The sequence below is a fragment of the Bubalus bubalis genome, chromosome 18 (assembly GCF_019923935.1).
Source record: "Bubalus bubalis isolate 160015118507 breed Murrah chromosome 18, NDDB_SH_1, whole genome shotgun sequence".
NCBI lineage: Eukaryota > Metazoa > Chordata > Mammalia > Artiodactyla > Bovidae > Bubalus > Bubalus bubalis.
Window position 1 is genome coordinate 45,921,499 of NC_059174.1, and position 17,739 is coordinate 45,939,237.

The 17,739-nt window shown below is 39.9% G+C and overlaps 2 pseudogenes; one reads left to right on the top strand and one right to left on the bottom strand.

Annotated features, from left to right (window-relative positions):
• Window positions 1–4,495: 4,495 nt before the first annotated feature.
• Window positions 4,496–6,324, bottom strand: LOC102401243 (annotated as a pseudogene).
• LOC102400920 lies at window positions 6,203–6,528 on the top strand (annotated as a pseudogene).
• The last annotated feature ends 11,211 nt before the right edge of the window (window positions 6,529–17,739 follow it).

Sequence of the window (17,739 nt, forward strand, 5' to 3'; positions counted from 1 at the left end):
AACTTTAGTTTTATTATAAATGGACTTTTCTTTCTATTGTATAATCTAACTTATTACTGGGGTAGGAGAAAGGAATTGAGTTTTTAATGTTGACATTTTGGCTATCTTACTGAACTTTTTGGTGTAATAACCCATCATTTAAGAAGCTTGAATTTTCTATGTAAAATTTGAATTTTTTTAAACAATATAATACTTCATTTTATATTTTTTCTTTTAGTTCCTTGGCTAACCTATCTGGTACAAAATGAAGTATAAGCAAGCATCCTAATCGCATTTTTATTTTTGTATGAAATTGTTCTAATGTTTTACCAGTCACATAACTGATATAGATTTCTAATAAAAATTCCATCTGTTCAAAACATTTTCTTCTGATCTCAGCTTGCCAAGATTTTTTAAATTAAAAATTTGTTGATTATATCAAACATTTTTCAGCACTGATTAAAATTTAATTCAGCACATTAACAAAATTATAAACCATCCTTGTACTCCTGAGAAAACCTTCAGTTCAGTTCAGTTCAGTTGCTCAGTCGTGTCTGACACTGCAACCCTATGAATTGCAGCACGCCAGGCCTCCCTGTCCATCATCAACTCCCAGAGTTTACCCAAACTCATGTCCATCGAGTCAGTGATGCCATCCAGCCATCTCATCCTCTGTTGTCCCCTTCTCCTCCTGCCCCCAATCCCTCCCAGCATCAGGGTCTTTTCCAGTGAGTCAACTCTTCACATGAGGTGGCCAAAGTACTGGAGTTTCAGCTTCAGCATCAGTCCTTGCAATGAACACCCAGGACTGATCTCCTTTAGAATGGACTGGTTGGATCTCCTTGCAGTCCAAGGGACTTTCAAGAGTCTGCTCCAACACCACAGTTCAAAAGCATCAATTCTTCAGCACTCAGCTTTCTTTACAGTCCAACTCTCACATTCATACATGACCACTGGAAAAACCATAGCCTTGACTAGATGGACCTTTGTCGGCAAAGTAATGTCTCTGCTTTTTAATATGCTATCTAGGTTGGTCATAACTTTCCTTCCAAGGAGTAAGCGCCTTTTAATTTCATGGCTTAGTGGTTCACTATCCATTGCAGTTGACCTTTGAACAAAGAGGAGGTTAATCTGTGTATGATTTAAGAGTCAGTCCTCCATATCTGCCGAAGAAGGCAATGGCAACCCACTCCAGTACTCTTGCCTGGAGAATGCCAGGGATGGCGGAGCCTGGTGGGCTGCCATCTATGGGGTCACATAGAGGCAGACACGACTGAAGCGACTTAGCAGCAGCAGCCTCCATATCTGCAGTTCCTCCAATTTGCAGGTTCAACCAAACATGGACCATGTAGTACTGTAGTACTTACTACTGAAAAATACCTGGGTATCAGTGGAGCTGCACAGTTCAAATTCATGTTGTTCAAGTGTAAATTATATTCTTTTAATGCATGGTGGATATTATTTACTTACATCTCATTTTGTGCCTCTATTTGTAAACGAATTTATTACTTTCCATTTTGGGGCCAATCTCTCAAGTTTGCATTGGGGCTGTGCTGGGAATATCACATGGGTTAAAGAGCATTCCAGGTTTTTCTGTGCTCTGAAACCATTCCTATTACAATGGGAATTCTTTGCTTCCTGAAGCTGGAACAAGCCTGAAGAATCTCCTGAGTCTGGGGCCTTTCTCTAGTAAGTAAATTTTGACTACTTTTTCTTCTTCATGCAGTATGAGGAACTTCAGCCACTGTTCTTAACACCCTGTGAATTTCCATTACCAGTCCATAGTTTCCATTTATGCAGACTAAGGAATGAAGCCCAGGGAATGAGAAAGACAAATTTCAGATCAAACAGTGACTGAGTGGAGTTGAGGGTCCTGACCGTAGGGAATGGAAAACTTTACCTCTATATTCTTAGGGTCTCCGTCCTGAGTCTTAGCCACTGGACCATCAGGAACGTCCCTTACCTTCCTTAATAGATACAAAGTTACTCAAATAATCTTTGAGTAACCTGTGAGTCCCTGAACTGAGTTTTTGTTTTTCAAGAATGGGACAATTTATTCCAAAGGTATACAATTTATGTGCGAAGATATTTTCTACTTCATTTCTAATATTGTATCTTCTCCCTTATTTTGCCTGTCTTATAAGAGATTTATCAGTTTTTGCTCTTTTCAAAGAAACCATTTTTCATTTCATTGCTTTTCTCTACTTTTTTTCCCTTTTCAATTTCATTTACTTCTAGTCTTATACTGTGTTCCTTCTCCTTGCCTTGGCTTTATTTTGCTCTTAAATTTTTCCAGTTTCTTAGATTGGCAGCCATGATTGTTAATTTGAGACATTTTTATTTTCTGATATAAGATATGAAGTTGTACATTTCTAAGCACTGCTTTAGCTGCATCCTATATATTCTGCTATGTTCTATACCTTATTTTTGATCAGTTAAAAACACTGTCTAATTTCCTTTGATTCATGAGTTATTCTGACTTATATGGTTTATTTTCCAAGTATTTGGAAAATTTTTTTGTTAAGATTTTAGTTTACTTTTACTATGGTTAGCACATTAAATCTTACACGTTCTCATCACAAGAATTTTTTTATTCTTTTCCTATTTTCTTTTTATGATATCTGTATGAGAAGACGAATGTTAGCTGAACCTACTGTGGTAATCATTTCACAATACATATTAATCAAATTGTTAAGTTGCATGTCTTAAACTTATACAGTGATAATTATTTCACAATAAAATTGGAAAAAAAATTTCCTCGTGTATGTAACAAACACCATACACTTAGTGACTTAAAACAACAGTCATTCATTAAGTCACAGTTCTACTGGTTCAAAATCTTGGAATAGTGTGGTTGAATTCTCTGGTTAGGTTCTCACAAGGCTGATATATCAGTGTGTTAGCTGAAATGTGGTCTCCTCTGGAGCTCAGGACATTCTTCCAAGCTCATGTTGTTGTGGCTAAATTCAGTTCCCTGTGGTTTGGGGACTGAGGCCATCCTCTTTTCCTTGCAGGCTGAAAGTGAAAGTCGCTCAGTCGTGTCTGACTCTTTGTGACCCCATAGACGATACAATACATGGAATTCTCCAGGCCAGAATACTGGAGTGGGTAGCCTTTCTCTTCTCCAAGGGATCTTCCCAACCCAAGGATCAAACCCAGGTCTCCTGCATTGCAGGTGGATTCTTTACCAGCTAAGCCACAAGGGAAGCCCAGGAATACTGGACTGGGTAGTCTATCCCTTCTCCACTGAATCTTCCAGACCCAGGAATCAAGCCTGCATTGCAGGTGGATTCTTTACCAACTGAGCTATCAGGGAGGCCCTCCATGACAGATTGGAGATACCAAAAACAGAATCCATGCCACAGTCACAAATAGATTGAGATGCACTGGGCTAGTGGGTACTGAGGTCTAAAAGGCATATTGTTTAGAGTCATGCTAGAGGCTGTAAAAAATAAACCCTCATCAAATCAGCAGCTCACAAGATACAAGTTTATTTGACACTATCACAACCTTTCCATGTGAGTATTTCTAGTGACCCATAGATTAAGCCGGGGATCCATGCTCCTTTTACTTGGTGATTCCACCATCTCCTAAGGGCTCAGAGTCCTTTGAGTCTGGGCAGAGGATGAAAGAGTTAAAACCTCCACTTTGCCTGACATCAATATAACCACACATCTCTGTTTTGTGTTTGTGTTGCGTACCTTCCCTCCTCCCAAGCTTTACTTTTATCCTATATGCATCTTTAATGTGACTCTTATAGACAGGATATAATTGGATCTTTTTAAAAAATGAATTCTGAAAATCTTTATAATTTTTGTGTTTATCACATGTGCATTTAATGTAATGGCTGGTATGTTTGGCATTAAGTCTACCACTTTATTATTTGTTTTATTTTTTCCCTCTGTTTTCCCTTTCTGGCTCCCTTTTGGATTGTTTGAGTATTATTTTACTACTCCATTTTAATTGATCTCGTGATTTTTGAGTATATGTCTTTGCAAATTTTGTTCGTGGTTGCTGTAGGGAGTAAAATAAACATGCTAGCCTAACCAGAATATTTCACAACTCAGGTGGAATATAGCAACCTCCCACCATGTTGGTCCCTTCACCCCCTCTCCTTTATATTTTAAAAAGTTAACCATATGTATTACATCTACTTACAATGAAAATCTCATCAATGTTATAATTTTTGCTTTCAACTGTAATACACATTTTCAAGAATTAAAAGGCAACTAGTCTATCATGTTTACCCAGATCTTGACCATTTCTATTGCTTCTACTTCTTCCTGACATTCCAAGTTTTCCTGTAGTATCATTTTCCTTTACTAAAGAATTAACTTTGGTTTTCCTTTCAGAGCAGGTCCATGCCAATGTATTGTGTTGGCTTTTTTCATCTGAAACTATCCTTATTTCACCTTTATTCCCAAAAGGCATTTCCCCCAGATACAGAATTCTAGATTGACAGTTCTTTTCTCTCAGCACTTATAAATAATGTTTCTCTTCCTACTGAAGGTCTGATTTTTTTTTTCTTTTAAAGAGACAGCCTTTATTTGAAATATTTTTACACTGAAGAATTCAAAATGTGGTAAGTTCTGGAACTGATTGACCTGTGCTTAAAAGGAACTGTTGACAAATATTCACCAGAAATAATCTGAACAAGCAAGAAAATACAGTTAATACTACTGAAACCTACTAAAAAAATTCCAGGACATATGGTTTCTATGACACAATGATACCTCTTAAGTACTGTCACAGATATGAAACTGACTGCTCTTCTAAACACACAGCAGTATAGTTAACAACATTCAATCACTTTTGTTCTTTCTTGACTATATAAAAATTAAAATACCAATTAAAAAACTAATACAGTGTTCTCTTTAAATGTTACAGATACAATTTCCATATTTTCAGTCAATAGCAGTATGGCTTCAGAGATTTTTCATTCACAAGCCAAACAACAATCTGCACAAAGGGAACTGATAGTCTATAGGCTCACAGTGCAAATGAAGACTTTGGGAATGCAGCAACTGACATTTCTAAAACACAAAACACACAAAATTCTTAGGAGACACACAGTAAGTTCTTCTAAGCAGCTGGCCACAGAACTAGAACATTGGATAATTTCACTGGTGATTTCAGTGGGACTCCAGATGTTTCCAAACTCAGCTTGAACGCTCACCTTCGGCTTTGTATTTTGCTTTTCCAGTTTCACTAGTGACACAAACATGATTCAAATCCCTGAAGTATTCATTATAGTCGAGGGCATATCTCACAAGGAACTTTTCTGGAATTTCAAATCCAACAAAGTCTGGTCTATATCCAACACTTTGAGGGGTCCTTTTCACCAGCAAGCTTGCAACCTTGCCCATCTTTGGATTATGCTGCTTGACCAAAGAAAGCAAAGTTTGCATTGTTTTGCCTGTGTCCATTAAATCTTCAACAATCAAGACATTCTTACCAGTTAAAGTTGAGAGATCATCTCCTCCAATGACTTTTATGTCACCGGTTGACTGGTCATTACAGTAATTACAGGATTTATCAGTCTGATAAAACCCACAGTCATAGGAATAGATCTATCACTATTTCTGTTCAGTGCTTTGATGTAATCCAGCAAGTCAGCAAAAAATTTATAGGCCCCCATTGAGTACACAGAGGGCCACGATGTGATGGCATCCCATCTCCATCACATCTCCAGCAAGCCGTTCGGTCATGTCCGTCATTAGTCCACAAGGAATAAACACCCTTTTCAAATCCTCAGCATAATGGCTGAGTATACAAAATAAATCTAGGTCATAACCTGGTTCATCCTCACTAATCATGACGCTGGGGCTGCTGGTCGCGGTAACGCAGCCAGCTGGCACAAGGGCTGAAGGAAGTATGGGGAGGAGCTGAAAGTCTGATTTCTGATAAGCCATTTCATTTAAATTTTTGTCACTCCAAGCAAACTATTCAAGAAAGTCTATTATCAAGTTACTTCAAACTCAGAACTGCCTTCTTGAAGAAGTATCAACCGAGGAGTATTGGTAACATATGACAACATCGCGTCAAAGAAAAATCATTAAGAGGGTTTGAAGAGGCGATTGTTGGGGAGCGAGTGTGAACTCGGTGGCCGCTTAGCGCCCCCCACCTGCCCCTTCCGGTCATTGCCGCCAGTTGGGGGTCCTCGGGTCCGTGGCCACCCTCGGCTCCAGGTACCACATCGGGGGTGAGTGGCGACACCAGGTTCATGGCCTCCGCCGCGTCCCCGTCATCCTTGGTTCTCAGGACCTCGAGTCTGGCAGCGGCCCCCAGCTCCTACGGGGTCTTGCGAGGGGACCTCCCGCACCCTGCCCACCCTGGCATCTGCACAAGAACTTGCCGTACTTCTACCTCGCTGGCTCCGTGGTCCTCAACATGTGCTTGCAGTTACGCTTTCAGAACCCTGATGAAGCCGCCAACATTCCAAACCACCGTTATGGCCGACTCCCAAGAAGTGGAGAGCTGAGAGCGATGAGCCCCGCTGTCTCTCCAGAGTGCCTGGGCTCCCTCTGCGGCTGCGCTCTCCACTCTTAGCAGAGCTCCTGGACTGTCACTGAGACACGGCCGAAAGAGAATGAGGTAGAGGAAATGACACGATTCCAAGAACAGAGACGACTTCAGTTAAGACCCAGTTCAGTCGCTCAGTCGTGTCCGACTCTTTGCGACCCCATGAACCGCAGCACGCCAGGCCTCCCTGTGCATCACCAACTCCCGGAGTCCACCCAAACCCATGTCCATTGAGTCGGTGATGCCATCCAACCATCTCATCTTCTGTCGTCCCCTTCTCCTCCTGCCCTCAATCTTTCCCAGCATCAGGGTCTTTTCAAATGAGTCAGCTCTTCACATCAGGTGGCCAACATATTGGAGTTTCAGCTTCAACATCAGACCTTCCAATGAACACCCAGGACTGATCTCCTTTAGAATGGACTGGTTGGATCTCCTTGCAGTCCCAAGGGACTCTCAAGAGTCTTCTCCGACACCACAGTTCAAAAGCATCAATTCTCCAGCGTTCAGCTTTCTTTATAGTCCAATTCCCACATCCATACATGACTACTGGAAAAACCATAGCCCTGACTAGACGAACCTTTGTTGACAAGTAATGTTTCTGCTTTTTAATATGCTGTCTAGGTTGGTCATAACTTTCCTTCCAAGCAGTAAGCGTCTTTTAATTTCATCGCTGCCATCACCATCTGCAGTGATTTTGGAGCCCAGAAAAATAAAGACAGCCACTGTTTCCCCAATTAAGACCCTCAACCATATTTAAGAAACTGTACATCCTTAAAACAAAAACAGAATGAACAGGATGTGTTATAAAAGAGAAGGCTACCAAAATTTTCAGGACAAAAATGTACAAGCTCACAGTGCATATTAATTTAATAAATCAGTAGATTTCAGGAACATGAGACTGGATTATAAACTGGACGTTAATTGAGTAAGAAGCTGGAGATCTTAAGGATATAGTGTGGAAGGCATATAGTTTTTCATTCCACAAGCGCAAACAATGATAATCAGAAACTTTCAGTGAAAAAATAACAAGGAAATCAAAAGTAAAACAACAACTGTACAGGAACTCATCCTTCAAATACCAAACAATGTAAAATGTTGCAAAATTTTGAGCCAGAGGGTTGGAATGTATGAAAGTGGACTCTATTTCAGGGTCCCAACTAGTAGCATGCAGTTCTAGACCTTGGAGCCAACAAGAAGGAAATCTAGTCATAGCACAAAGCATTGTGATATATTGAGTAACATTTAAATAATCATGGTCATGTAAAAGCTGAAAAAATCATTAGAAATCATTAACCTTTTAAAAATTGAGGTTAAATACACATAAAATTAGAGCTTCCCTGATAGCTCAGTTGGTAAAGAATCCACCTGCAGTACAGGAGACCCCGGGTTGATTCCTGGGTCCTGAAGATCTGCTGGAGAAGGGATAGGTTACCCACTCCAGTATTCTTGGGCTTTCCTTGTGGCTCAGGTGGTAAAGAATTCACCTGCAATGTGGGAGACCTGGGTTCGATCCCTGGGTTGGGAAGATCCCCTGGGGAAAGGAAAGGCTACCCACTCCATATTCTGGCCTGGAGAATTCCATGGACTGTATGATCCATGGGATCGCAAAGAGTCAGACAGGACTGAATGACTTACACTTTTACACATAAAATTTGCCATTTTAATCATTTTCAAGTGAAACATCCAGTGGCATTTTGTGCATTTACTTTGCTGTACAACCATCACTGCTGCTCAACTTCAGAAGTTACAGATCCCAAATGAAAATGTACCCATTTAAGTAGTAAATCCTCATTTCCCTCTCCCCATAGTCTCTGGCAACTACTTTCCCCTCCAGCTTTACTGAGATATAACTGCGATGAAATTGTGTCATTTTAAAATGTACAGTGTGTTAGTTTGATATCCTTTCTATACCGTAGTGTTAATATTATTACCACTGTAGTGTAGCTAACAATTGCATCACAACAGATAATTATTAGTTCTTTCTTGTGGAGAGAACATTTAAGATCTATTCTCTTAGCCACTTTCAAGTACGTAGTACGATATTATTTGTAATCACTGCATTGTGCATTAAATCCTCAGAAGTTATTCATCTTCTAACTGGAAATTTGGTCCTTTTGAGCAACATCTATTGACAGACATTTATTACTTCTTATTTCCATATCTTGGCTATTGTGAATAATGTTGCAATAAACACAGGAGTGCAGATCTTTCTTCCAAAGCCTCTTTTTATTCCCTTTGACTATATACCCAGCAGTGGATTGCTGGATCATATTTTTAATGTTTTGAGGAACTTCCATACTGTTTTCCTTAGTGACTGTACCAACTTATATTCCCACAAACAGTATACTAGGGTTTGCTTTTCTCCACATCCTCACTAACCTTCGTTATTCCTTGTCTTTTTGATGATAGCCATTCTGACAGGTGTGAGGTGATATCTCACTGTGGTTTTGACTTGCATTTCCCTGGTGATTAGTGATATTGAACATCTTTTCACATGCCTGTTTGCCATCTGTACATCTTTGGAAAAATGCTTATTTGGGCCCTCTGCCCATTTTTAAACTTTTTATATCGAGTTATATGAGTTCTTTATATATTTTGGATATTAATCCCTTTTAAGATATATTATTTGCAGATTATCTTCTATTCAGTAAGTAGCCTTTTCATTTCATTGACTGTTTCCTTTGCTATGCAAAAGCTTTTTAGTTTGATTGGGTCCCATTTATTATTTTGCTTTTGTTTCCCCTGCTTGCAGAAACAGAATTAAAAAAATATTGCTAAGATTTATGTGTAAGAGTGCCTTTTACTTCTTTTCATTCCTTGATTCCTCTATTAGGACTTCCAGAATTATGTTAAATAAGAGTGGTGAAAGTGGTCACCCTTTGTTGATCCTGATCTTAGAGGAATAGTTTCAACATTTCACCACTGAGTGTGATGTTTGCTGTGGGCTTGTCATATATGGCATTTATTGTGTTGAGGTTACTCCTTCTATACACAATTTATTGAGAGATTTTTTAAAGAAAGTATTATTATGAAAGACTGTTGTATTGTGTCAAATGCTTTTTCTCCATGTTTTGAGATTATCATATGATTTTTTCCTTTCATTCTGTTAATTTAGTCTATCCCATTTATTGATTTGTGGCAACTGCTTTTCTACTTTTGTTCTGTATACTGTTGAATATGTCTTGTTTTAGTAATTGACAGTGATGCTGCTTTCAATGTCTTCTACTATTCTAGCAACCCTTCTCATGAAGGGCTAATACTCTTAGATAAATTTATTCCTCTGGACAGATTTTCTTTTTGCTGCCATCAAACATAATTTAATTGACTCACCATTGGTAAATGCTTTCCTTGCTTGACTCACAAATGAGCCACTCAGAAACCTACTTTGGTTGCAGCCTCATTTTCATGTTTTCCTTTTTTTGTGAAGAAACTCTACTGTGATGAGATATTCTCTTTTTCATTTTTAAATTTTTCTGAATATTTATTTCCTGTGAGCTAGGGATATTGCATTGAGTACTTAGTCTGATAATGTCAACATATAGTGTAATCTTTCAGCATAGTCACATTATCATCGCATAATGAACACAATGTTTTGCAGTCTATTTCAATAACACAATAATTCATATTTAAAAGTCGACCATTGGAACTTCCATAGTGGTCTAGTAGTTAAGACACCACGCTCCCAATGCAGTGGGGATAGAGGGGGCAAGGGGTTCCATCCCTGATCAGGGAACTAGATCCCGCATGCCACAACTAAAGATCCCCCATGCCACAGAGAAGACTGAAGATCCCATGTGCGTCAACTAAGACCTGGTGCAGCCAAATAAATAAATATTTTTTAAAAAGAGAAGAAATTTGTTTTGTAACTAATAATCTCCTGAAATAAAAATCTCTAGACCCAGATGGCTTCACTGGTAAATTATTACCAAACAAATAACATCATTTCCACACAATCTTTTCCAGAAAAATAGAAGAAGAGAGTATTTCCCAACTCATTTTTTGAGGCCAGCATTGTCTTGATATTAAAACCACATATAGACTATGAATAGAACACTACAGACCAAAACCTCTTATGAATATAGATGTAAATTTCTCGATGAAATATTAGAAAATTTAAAATAGAAGTTTATGAATAGAACACACCATCACCAGCTGAGGTTTCTCCAAGACTGCAAAGCTGGTTCAATATTAGAAAGTCAATCAGTGTAATCCACACTATGAACTACTGAAAAAAGGAAAACCACATGACCAAGTGATGCAGAAAAGGCATTTGAGGAAAGTCAACATACATCTACAATAAAAGTGGCAAACCAGAACTAAAGCAAACGTCCTCATCCTGAAAAGGGCATCTACAGAAAACCTCTAGCTAATATTATATGTGGTGATGAAAGTGGAAAGGCTTTCTGCCTTAATATATGCAACAGGTAAGGATGTCCACTCTCACCATCCCTGTTCCACGTCAGACTGGGAGTCCTAATCAGCACAGTATGTCAGAAAAAGAAAAAAGAAAGGGCATACAAATAGTAAAGGAAGAAATAAAAACTACCCTTATTTGCAGATGACATAAGTGTCTAAGTAGACAATCCCAAGGAATCCGTACACACACACACAAAGTTAGAATTGGTAAAATGAGTTAAGCAAGATTCAGGTTGCAATACATTTTAAGTAGCCCCCAAATAAGCAATTAATTGGGTGTGAATCTAAAATGTTACATTTACAAGCTGGGTGTGTAACTTTGGCTGCTGCTGAAAGAAATCAAAGATGTCTGAGAATTCCCTGGCAGTTCAGTGGTTAGGACTCCATGCTTTCACTGCTGAGGTTTCAGGTTTGATCCATGGTCAGGGAACTAAGATCCCACAAGCTGTGTGGCATGGCCAAAAAAAAAGGAAGAAAGAATCAAAGAAATCTTAAATAAATGGAGAGCCTTTCTATAGTCGTGAATTGGAAGACTCAACATCTCTCCCAAACTGATAGGAAATTTTAATGCAATTCCCACTTAAAAAAAAAACTAGCAAGATTTATAGATCTAGACAAGCATTGTCAAAACACTTCTGAAAAAAAAGAATAAAGTCAGAGTATTCACATTACCCAGTTTTAAGAATCACTATAAATCTACATTAATAAGAGTGTGGTATTGGCAAATGAATAAACACAGGTCAACAGAACAGAATGAGTGCAGAAAGAGGCCCATATTTTATTGTTTGGCCGTCTTTGGTCAATTTATTTAGAAATGTGTCCAAAGGCAACTTATCAAAGAAATAATCATGTTTTATGGTGTTTAATTGGACCACCATATGTAAAACTCAACTAATCCCAATGAAAACTTCACATGTTATACAAGTATAAACTCAACATGGATCATAGATCTAAACGTAAATTGTTAACCTATCAAACTTATGGGAGAAAACATAAGCGAAAACCCTGAATTAAGCAGAGTTCTTAGGCATGATACCAAAACACCTCCAGAAAAGAAAAAAAAAAAAGTAATCTAAACTACACCAAGGGCTTCCCTGGTGACTCAGCTGGTAAAGAATCTGCCTGCAATGCGGGAGACCTGGGTTCAATCCCTGGGCTGGGAAGATCTCCTGGAGAAGGGAAAGGCTACTCACTCCAGTATTCTGGCCTGGAGAATTCCATGGACTGTAGAGAATTCCATGGGGTCACAAAGGGCTGGACAGGACTGAGCAACTTTCACTTTCACTTTCACTTTTAAACTACATCAAAATTAAATCCTTTTGATCTGCAATGGATACTGTTAGAAAATGAGAAAATTAAGCTACAGACCCAGAGAAAATATTTGCAAATCATACATCTGATAAAGAATTTTTACGCAAAATATACAAATGACCCTCAAACTTAACTGCAATAAAAAACCCAATTTTTTTTCTTTATGGAAGAAAGACTTGAACTGACACTTCATCAGAGAGGATATGTGTGTTAGGTCACTTCAGTTGTATCCAACTCTTTGCAACCCTATGGACTAAAGCTCACCAGTCTCATCTGTCCATGGGATTCTCCAGGCAAGAATACTGGAGTGAGTTGCCATGTCCTCTTCCAGGGGATCTTCCCGACACAGGGCAGGAGGCAAATAAGCACATAAAATGCTGTTCATTCTTGCAAAGATCGCCTTTTACTGCTGAAGTACCAACTTGTTAAATGATCCCTCTCAAGGTGTCTGAAGCAACCTGAGACTCCTAGGCTCATATCTCTCCGGCACCAAGTGGTGTCTCTCACTTGCTGGGATTGATCAATCATCAGAGAGAATTGGAGGAGTCTGAACTCCTTCAGACCAACCAGCAGCCAGATGAGAACTGGCTTCCTCAACCCTAGCACACAACCTCCAATCAGTCAATAGAAGTAGAATGACAGAATAGGAGGCGGGCTCTGTCTGGTCTCCATGGTAATCCCTGGCAGATTGGCGTGAGGGACAGGCCCTATGTTACCTTAGTAGTGCCAGATCCATATGCCCTAATGGAGGTGAGGGGACAGGGAGAGGATTTATGGGGTGACAGGAGGGAGGAGAGTTAAAGGGAGTGGGGAATGAAGGGGCAAGAAGAGTTTAGAGGGTAGAGAGGGTGTAGAGAATTATTTAGGGAGAATGGATTTTGGAGAACTGGAAGGTTGTAATTAGTGGAAGGAGAAGAAATTCAAAGGATCACCAAGCTTGTTTCAGAGGCAGAGGTGTTAGGAGGAACAGGTCAGGTCTTTAGAAGGGGACAGAGAAGAGGCTATGAGTGGACAAGGAGAGGACTCAAAGTTTATAATTGCTCTAAGAAGGTCTGAGAGGAGCCAAGTGAGAGGTTATTGAGGAAGGGAGGAGTTTAGGGGTGAACAATAAGGGTCAGAACAGGACCATGACAGATTCATAGGGGCAAAATGAGTGATATTATTATAAATGGGACAAGCAAATAGCTAGTAAAGACATTACAGGTATTATAGGGTGAAAGTTTTTAAGGAGACAATGGAGGTTTTATACATGAAAAGTGAGTGTGCTAGTGTTGAGTGAGGGTCTTCTTAGTAAGGTGGTTTATAGGGACAAAGAAAAGGTTGCTTGGAGGATGATGAGAGTGTTAATTGAAACAAAGTATAACAGTGGGTCAGTTGAGGTACAAGGAAGCCAAGTGAGAGTCATCTGAATCAGTAGGGATTTTTGTGGAGACAGTGGAAGGAGTCATGTGAGACATCCTGTAGGGACCAACAAACCAGTTATAGAAGACAGAGAAGAGCTGATTGGAGATGGGGGAATCTTACAGAGAACAGAGAGGGGTTATAAGGCATGAAGTAGGGGCCACAGGCTGAGAGTTCTGGGGACAGGAAGGTATTAAAGAGGATAGGGAGATGCTAAGAGGAGACATGGTGGGAGTTAGAGGGAATTGGTCAGAGTTTTCAAGGGGGTCAATGAAATTTTTATAGGCACCAAGAAGAGATGTGTTGAGAGGTCAGAGGAGACATTAGAATTCAGAAGCCATATTAAGCAAAGTAACCCACTCCCTGCCCCCAGTCATCCCAAACTGTGTCTGAGGAGACCCCCAGTGACCACATCTTGCTGTCGGTCTTGGCCTGCAATATGTGTTGCCCCTTAGGCACCATAGCCTTGTACTACTCTTTACAGGTGGGAATTCGAATTATGCCAACCCTTGCCCTCCCCTCCCTCTCCATCCTGGCCCTGATGCTGAACAAATTGTATCCATGTCCTCCCTTCTGTTTCTTCAGATCCTACCCTGTGCCCCCACAGACCCATGGCTCACCCTTATTCAATAATCCTTTTAAGTCCAACTATTCCTGCTCCACCTCTCCCATCCAACTCAGACAAGGAACTACATCGATAACAATGAACTTGCCTTGGCCACCAACTCCTCCCGGAAAGCCTTCACATTTGCAGTCTCAGCAATTGTTATAGCATCTGTCTGCCTGATCAGCATCGTCCTAGTCTTCATCTCAATTGCAATCCTACTATTCATAATTTCTCGGTAACCTCCTCTCCAGCTCATGAGAAAAACACCAAATATATTTAAGTGTGACTTACCATGGCTCTAAGTATCCATTTGGCCAAATGGGACATCATTTCGTGCATTCGTGTATGCTGTCACTTCAGTCGTTCCTTACTCTTTGCGACCGTATGGACTGTAGCCCGCCAGGCTCCTCTGCCCATGGGATTCTGCTAGCAAGAATACTGGAGTGGGCTGCCACGTCCCCTCCAGGGGATCTTCCTGACCCAGGGATTGAACCCACGTCTCCTGCATTGCAGGAGGATTCTTTACAGCTGAGCCACCAGGGAAGCCCACACCATCTCATGGTTGGAAGCAAAAGGTGTTGCCAGCCTGATCCAGCACCTTGTGGTGGCTGACGGGGAAAGGAAGTGGGAGGTCAGACAGCTCACTGGACCAGAGTTCAACACCAACTCTGGACCCCACCAGGACACAGGCCACAGGAGACAAGAGAGGGCACTCTTTCCCCAGGGCAGCCTCCCCTCCTGCCTACATGCATGCATTCATGCCATAAATCTACTTATGCCAACCAAGGGACTTGACTGAGTTGCATGACTCTCAGCACACAGCAGTCATCACTACAGACTCAACCCCATCCCCTCAGAACCGTTAACCAGACAGCGACACTCCAGAGTGGTTTTATCTCTAATGGGGGAAGCATAGGGAAATGGGTTATAAAAGGCTGGACCTAACCTGGGGCCTACCAGAAAACCAGGGAGTCAAACATCTATCAGTGAACTGGTTAAAATTAGGGTCAAATTAGGATTGTAGAGAGCTTCTATAACAGCTTTGGTTGCCTCCTCTCCCTACCAACACCAGTGCTTGTGATTTAATCACTATTCAACAATACTGTGGGGGCATCCATGATCTACCAGATACTGTGCTGGGAACTAGGAAACTTTCAAGAGCAAGATAAACAAGACACCTTTCTGATGGAGCTTACATTCTAGTGGGAAGAAAATCATAAACAAAAAGATTTTTAAATAAACAAGATAATTACAGTGAATGGAAAATGCTGTAATTTTGGAGAAAATAAAACAGGGTAATAAGCTAAAGCAGTGCCAGTACTGGTCCACCAACTGCTAATGGCTTGCTAATGGTGCACAACAAGGTAAGTACTGAAATTGCTAGGTGGTGCTTAGAAATAGCAATCTGACATCATCACATCCAAGTATATGATCAAGAGTCTTGTCATAATTATTTAACAAGGTGTAGACCAAAAGGATCAGTCCATGACAGACTGGAGATATCAAAAACAGATAACTACTTCACAATTGGGCTAGTGGGCAATATACAAATAAAAACTATTAATTTGAGAAATTAATGAGAAATATGAATCCTGCCATTTGCCACAACATGACTGGAACTTGAGGGCATTATGATAAGTGAGATAAGTCAGACAGAGAAAGACAATGTATGATATCACTTCTGTGGAATCTGAAAAAGCCAAACTCACAGACACAGAAAGCAGAATAGTGTTTTCCAGGAGCTGGATGATGGAGGAAATGGACACAGACTGGTAAAAGTATCCAAACTTTCAGTTGTAAGATGAATGAGGTCTGAGGATGTACAGTGTAACACGATGACTATGGTTAACAGTACCATTGTATATATCAGTACTAACACTTGCTAAGAGAGTAAGTATCCTCACCAGAGATAACTATCTATAGATAACTACAGAGGTAATAGATGTATTAATTAACTTGTTGCTTAGTTCCTAAGACATGTCTGACTCTTTAAAACCCCATGACTATAGCTCGCCAGGCTCTACGTGTCCATGGGATTTCTCAGGCAAGAATATTGGAGTGGGTTACCTTCTCCAGAGGAATATCTGGCATATCGAGTCAGTGTCTGTGTTTCTTAAATACAGGATGAATCATTTATAATCTGGGGTCAGGGAAACTCAGAGCTGTAGTCTTCACCTGGATGTCCAATATCCAAGCATTTAGCTTCTTAAGCCCTAAAGAAAGAAATTTAATCTTGCCTTTAATATCTCCTTTCTTTCAGAAATTACTTTATTACTCTTTACTAATTTTGGGGGGATTTATTGAGGTATAATTCACAAGACTATAGATATTTCAAGTATACAGGTTGGTAAGTTTTGACATATGTATACACCCATGAAACCATTACCACAATCAAGGAAATGAAAATATCCATCACCACCAAACAGAAAATAGCTCTTCCAGTGAAAAAAAAATTAGAGGAAATATTTCCAAAATTGTTTCATTAAGCCAGCATTATCATGATACTAAAATCAGAAAAAAAAATGTACCAAATATTACAGATCAGTATCTGTTATGAATATAGATATGAAAATTCTCAAAGAAATAATAGAAAACCAAAAACAGAAGTATATAAATTGAATACAGCATCACTCACTGGGGTTTCTCCCGAGAATGCAAAATTTGTTCAATATTAGAAAATCAATGTAATCCACTATATGAACTGTCAAAAAAGGAAAACCACATGATCAATTGATACACAAAAGGCATTTGAGAATAGTTAATATCCATTAAGATTAGAAACTCAGCAAACCAGAACAGGAAACTTCCTCATCCTGATAGTGTCTACAGAAAACCTATAGCTGACATCATATGTGGTGGTGAAAGTGCGAAAGCTTTCTTCCCTCATATATGTAACAAGGCAAGGATATTCACGCTCATCACCCCTATGCTGCACCAGATCCTAATTAGCACAATAAGTCAGAAAAAGGTGGGGGGGGGGGGGCTGGTGAGGAAAGGGCATAGAGGACTTCACTGGTGGTCCAGTAGTAAAGAATTTGCCTGCCAATGCAGGAGACACAGGTTCGATCCCTGGTCTAGGAAGATTCCACATGCTGCAGAGCAACTAAGCTCGTGTATCACAACTACTGAGCTCACATGCCACCACTACTGAAGCCTGTGCATTGAGAGCCCTTGCTCTGCAACAAGAGAAGCCACCTCAGTGAGAAGCCTGTGCACTACAACTAGAGAGTAGCCCTTGCTTGCCACAACTAGAGAAGGCCTTCATGCAGCAACAAAGACCCAGGGCAGTCAGATAAATAAATTTTAAAAGGGCATACAAAAAGATATTAAAGCTACCTTATTTGCAGATGACATGATTCTCTGTGTAGAAAAGCCCAAAGAATGAAAAAAAAAATTAAAATGAAATAAAACTCTTAAAATTGATGAGTTTAGCAAGATTCAGGTAGCAATAATCAATATTCAAAAATCTACTGTATTTCCATATGCTTGCAATAAACAATCAG